The 5,264-nt window shown below is 36.7% G+C and overlaps 1 pseudogene; it reads left to right on the plus strand.

Moving 5' to 3' along the window:
• Positions 1–2,940: 2,940 nt before the first annotated feature.
• On the plus strand, positions 2,941–3,795 carry LOC143549237 (GCN5-related N-acetyltransferase 8 pseudogene; annotated as a pseudogene).
• Positions 3,796–5,264: the final 1,469 nt, after the last annotated feature.

Raw genomic sequence — 5,264 nt, forward strand, 5'->3', positions numbered from 1 at the left:
TTTATCATCTAAAATCTATAAAGAAGCTTTGTTTTACTTGATGATTATGTGAAACATGTGGTTTAGTTTGGTAAAGTACATGGTTATTTTGAAATTATACATTGATGAAGAAATGTTATATCACTTTAACTCAATACCTCAAGGTTCATGACTAAAAATCATTCATGATCACTCGTGTTCTTGGAAACTAGTAATGGTAAAAAGAATACTTTGGTAACTTATTTAAGATAAAACATGGATCCCTATGTTGTACTTAGAAATGATGAGATATATGTTATGATCTATTTTTCTAGTTTTGATAATTCTAAAATAACATTGTTAACACGATTGCTTAGGTTATCATGCTAGTTAAATAAATCATATGTTAATGGAATGTTTAATTATAACCTAATCTAATCAACCAAGGGGAGGTTATGTGAGTTAACTACAACCACTCGAAGTTGTTAGGATTGGTATTTGAGAAATCGAAGTCAATCCTAATCGTTCTACTTTACCAACTGCTTGTCTACTTAAATTGACATTCTCGTGATAGCATGTTATTAAGCATAAGATGGACTTGAAAATATGCATGCTATTTTCTATTATGTCATAGAATATGTTCATTCATAAATGAGGAATATAGTCTATCATATATTATTAGGGCAAGTTTATCACCTGTTTATTTAATAATCATCAAGGAACAATCGAGTGGATTCTTGATCTTAGATGGTAACCTTCATATAATTGAACTACTCGTTTAGAATTTCTCTTCTTGTCACCTATATATTATATATAAGTATTTATATTTTATAAAAAGTTCAAAAATCAACCCAAAATGATTAAAACTCTCCGATTATATTAAAACGAAGATTCACTATTGGAAACATTTGTGTCCACGGATCGATACTTGGTTCTTACCAATACTATTCTACATATACAATAGGTATACTTGCCTATTTTGTGTGTGGTTAGTTTTAGTAGAAATCACTTTTATAAATTTAAAACACGATCTTGTGCAAAGTTAAATCTCCAATCCATTAATATTTTAACGCACCGCACGCAAACATCATGCTAGAAGCCTGGAAAAATATCTTAAAGAAGTGTCCTCGGGCCTGAGGATCCAGATGTAAAGCTGTATATAGGATCCAATATCCTCATCAACGTTGACGAGGATCCGGTATCCTTCCTTGAAAAATAGAAATCCACCTTTGCCTTCAAGCACTCCGATATGACAGGTATCTCTAAAGAAATTATTACGCATAAGTTAGGGATAGATACTTCTATTAGGCATGTCCACCAGAAACGGAGGAAGTTTGCGCCTGAAAGAAATATCATTATCCATGAAGATGTCGAAAAACTTCTCAAAGCAAGTACGATAAGAGAGGTAAAGTATCCAAGATGGTTAGCCTATGTAGTGGTAGTTTTTAAGAAAAACGGAAAGTGGAGGGTATGTGTCGATTTTGCTGATTTAAACAAGGCATGTCCCAATGATCATTTACTGTGTCGACAACAGTAATTGTACCCCCGCCCTTCATAAATTTAACATATCGTAGCGAGCATATGGGTCGAAATCAACATCAGGAGGTCGATTAATGTTGATTTCAACCCAGATGTTCGACCTCCTGGAAATGTGGGATATTCGACTTCCTCATGTTGATTTCGACCAAGATGTCCGCTACGATATGTTAATCTAGACCCTAACTATTATGCATTAATAAAAGGAACGATTTTTAGTTTTTTCTGTACAATTCCGTTTTAGTGAATTACCTTGACCACTTTATCATTGTATTCCACCATGGGGGAGAGTTAAGGAAATATATAGAAACTAAATACGAGGGGAGGGGTACAATTACTGTTGTCGACATAATAAATGCATGCCTGTTTTTGTCGATGCTCGATGATTTTAGGCTTTGATTATGCTCTTAGAAGTTACATACAACAAATAAAAAAATTATAAAAATTAAAAAGACGAATTAAACTAAATATTAAAATTTTGGACTAAAATAACAAGACATAGGAGCAAAAATAACCATTAACTCATTTATTTATCTATAACTTGTCTTTAACTTTACGAAAAGGAAAACAAATACCTTTTGATTTCCAAGGGGCAAAATTGTAAAAACAAAAACACACTACACAGTCTCGCACCTTCTTTTCCTATGACTCATGTACTAACCGAACCCCTAAATCCATCCAAATCCAAATCCAAATCCAAACCCAAACCCAAACCCACAAAACCCACCACCGATCAAAACAAAACATGGCCGCCGCCGCACCACCACCGCCGCAGCCGAGCTAAACATGGACGCAGGGGCGGACCCACATAGTGTGGATCGGGGTCCCGGGACACCAATGTTTTTTAAAAATTTATTAGAAGCGGTATATTAAATTTTTTGAGGACCCCATAAGATTTAATACTTGGAACCCATACTATTAATGTTGATGTGGTCTGGTGGAAAGTCCCTTGTTTTATCTTTGAAAGGTCATGGGTTCAAGTCTTACAAGGCTCAGTTTTTGGTTTTTTGTGTTAATTTTTAGTGTTAATCAATCATTTGATTGCTAATGTTGCAATGATAACTTTGGAAACATTCAAACACCTCTAAAATACATATCATTGTTTTCAACTTTATGCATGGTTTTCTTTAGAAACATTCAAACACTTTAAAATATCAGTTTTATTTTTCACTAGTTTAAGTTAATGGTTTTCAACACATGCTTATGAAAGGGTGGATCTAGGTTCTATCTCAAAAATGTTTAAGAAAGGGAAAACAAAGTGTTTATGTGTCAACCCGACCCATTTTGACCCGTTCAGGTAGTGATGATTGAAAAGAAAGTTTTATTATGATATTGTTTTTTATTATGTTCTTCGCCTCGACCCGACCTGAACAACGACCGACCCGAAAAATTTGAACACCGAAAATATGGGACCCCATTGGCAAAAAATCTTGGGTCCGCCACTGCATGGACGTACCCACCACGTTCCCACTCTTCACCCGCATCCGCTTAGCCACCAAACCCGACACACCCGTCATCCACAAAATGATCCACCAGATGGCCGCCATCCAACGCCTCTCCGACCAATGCTCCGCCACCGAACCATCACTCGCCGCCACCTTATTCTCCAACCTCAAACCCTTCGACTCATTCACTGTCTTCCTTATCGAAGTCTCCAAAACACCAATTCCATCACTCAACCATCACACGTTATTTGCTCCGGTTCACAAAACACTAAATTTAAGTTACCCGGTGACCGATCCCGAACAGGGTGTGTTCGCGTCTTCGGGTATGGAGGATGATGTGATTGTGGCGGGGTTTGTGTTGTTTTTTCCTAATTACTCGACGTTTCTTGCGAAACCCGGGTTTTATATTGAGGATTTGTTTGTGAGAGAGTGTTATAGGAGGAATGGGTTGGGGAAGTTGTTATTGTCGGCTGTTGCGAGGCAGGCGGTTGCGATGGGGTACGGGCGGGTTGAGTGGGTGGTGTTGGATTGGAATGTGAATGCGATTAAGTTTTATGAGGAGATGGGGGCGAATGTGATGCAGGAGTGGAGGGTTTGTAGGCTTACAGGTGACGCCCTTCAGGCGTATGCGGGTAGTTCGGGTGGTAGTGATGTTGATATGATATGAGATTATGATCGAATGCGTTTCTAGGTTTTTCGAATCAAAGGGAATTAAGGTTGTTTACTTTTAACTTTTATGATGATGATGTGAGTTGTGTGTTCTAATGAAATGATGTGTTTCTTGTGTTTTAGAAACTTGTTCTTGCATTTAATTTTGATCTAGATGTTGTATGAAATGTGGTGCATTTTTGGGTTAAATTCGGACCAATATATGCGGATTAGTTTTGGTCTTTTCGGGTTGAGTTGGTCTATTGTTAGGTCAAGCCATCAAGGTCAAATCTGAATGTTTTTTGAAAAATTATGACACTAGACCGGATCGGTATAGGGTGAGTTAGTTTTGATTTTTTCGGGTTGTGTTTGTCTTTTGTTAGGTCTAGACCGAACAAGGACTTTTACGCTATGATGTTTAATATTTTGTTTTTTTTTCCAAGCCAAAGCGAGCATGTGTCCACTTTCAAAATTAAGACCTTGAACCGAATGAACTTAATTGGTCCAGTCTTGAGTCGGTTCTAGATCATTTATCCTAATTACTCAGTCTATTCTAGATCATTTATCCTAATTACTCAGCCTAACCTGAATATGTTAGGCCTTCAAGGGTGGATCATGTATCCGAATTACTCAGCCTAACCTGAATATGTTAGGCCACAAGAAGGGTGAGTGTGGCAAGAGAGGAAAGGCTTAGGATTAACACTCTGTTTCCGAGTTTCAGTTAACAATGGAAAAGAAAGGAAAGGAAATTAGAAGGAAAAGGAAAGGAAAGGAAAGGAAGAGAAAATTGTGATTTCATTTTGTGTTCCTAAGTTTAAATGAAAGGAAAGGAAAGTAAGCATTTTATGTGTTCCTGAGATGGATGGAAAAGAAAAGAAAGTTCCATTTTTCCTATTATACCCTTTATAGAGATAATTAATTAAAAAATACTCCAACATGCCAAAATTACCAGGGATGAGTTCGGGATGGTACCGGTACCGATTCCGAAAAGTTGAAATATTTGGTACCGGTACCGAAATGTTCGGTTCGTTACCGGTATTTCGTGCAAAATTCGTACCGACCCGTACCGCTACCGGTCTCGTACCGATATCAAAAACTCAAAACTTTGTACCGATTCGGACCCGACGGTACCAAATCGGTACGAAATTCAATACAAGTTTTGAAAACACTTATCCTTGATGTTTACTCATGGTGTGCAGTGTGCACCAGGTGAATATGTGAATGGCTGTGAACCAATTTTAGCTCTGTTAAGTATAGTAGCATAGTAGCACACAACCTAATGAGTTTTGTTTGCTTAAAAGCAATTATGATGCATTGTTTTATTCAGTTTTTATAACTTTTTAATTTATCTTTTAAATTTAACTTTTAAATTTTTCTTTCATAGAGTTAGCACAGCAAGTAGCACAGCAGCACACAACAAGTATTCATTTCTTTTGAAGGGCTTATAAGGCCAAACCCCATGAAACAAAACCGAAACCAAACCGTTAGTAACGGTTCGGTTTGGTTCGGTTTTGATTTTCAATGGTTCGTTTTTGGTTTTTGATTATCAAAAACAGTTACTAATAAAAACCTTCAAAAGCGGACCATAAACACCATTAGCATATATACTACAAATACCAATAAGAATTATAAAGCAATATTTGAGAGGATTTTGTAATTACTGATCTAAGAAGCTTT

Source organism: Bidens hawaiensis, unplaced genomic scaffold (assembly GCF_021521415.1).
Source record: "Bidens hawaiensis isolate Kalapana, Puna unplaced genomic scaffold, B.hawaiensis_p1.1 tig00000978_1, whole genome shotgun sequence".
Lineage (NCBI taxonomy): Eukaryota > Viridiplantae > Streptophyta > Magnoliopsida > Asterales > Asteraceae > Bidens > Bidens hawaiensis.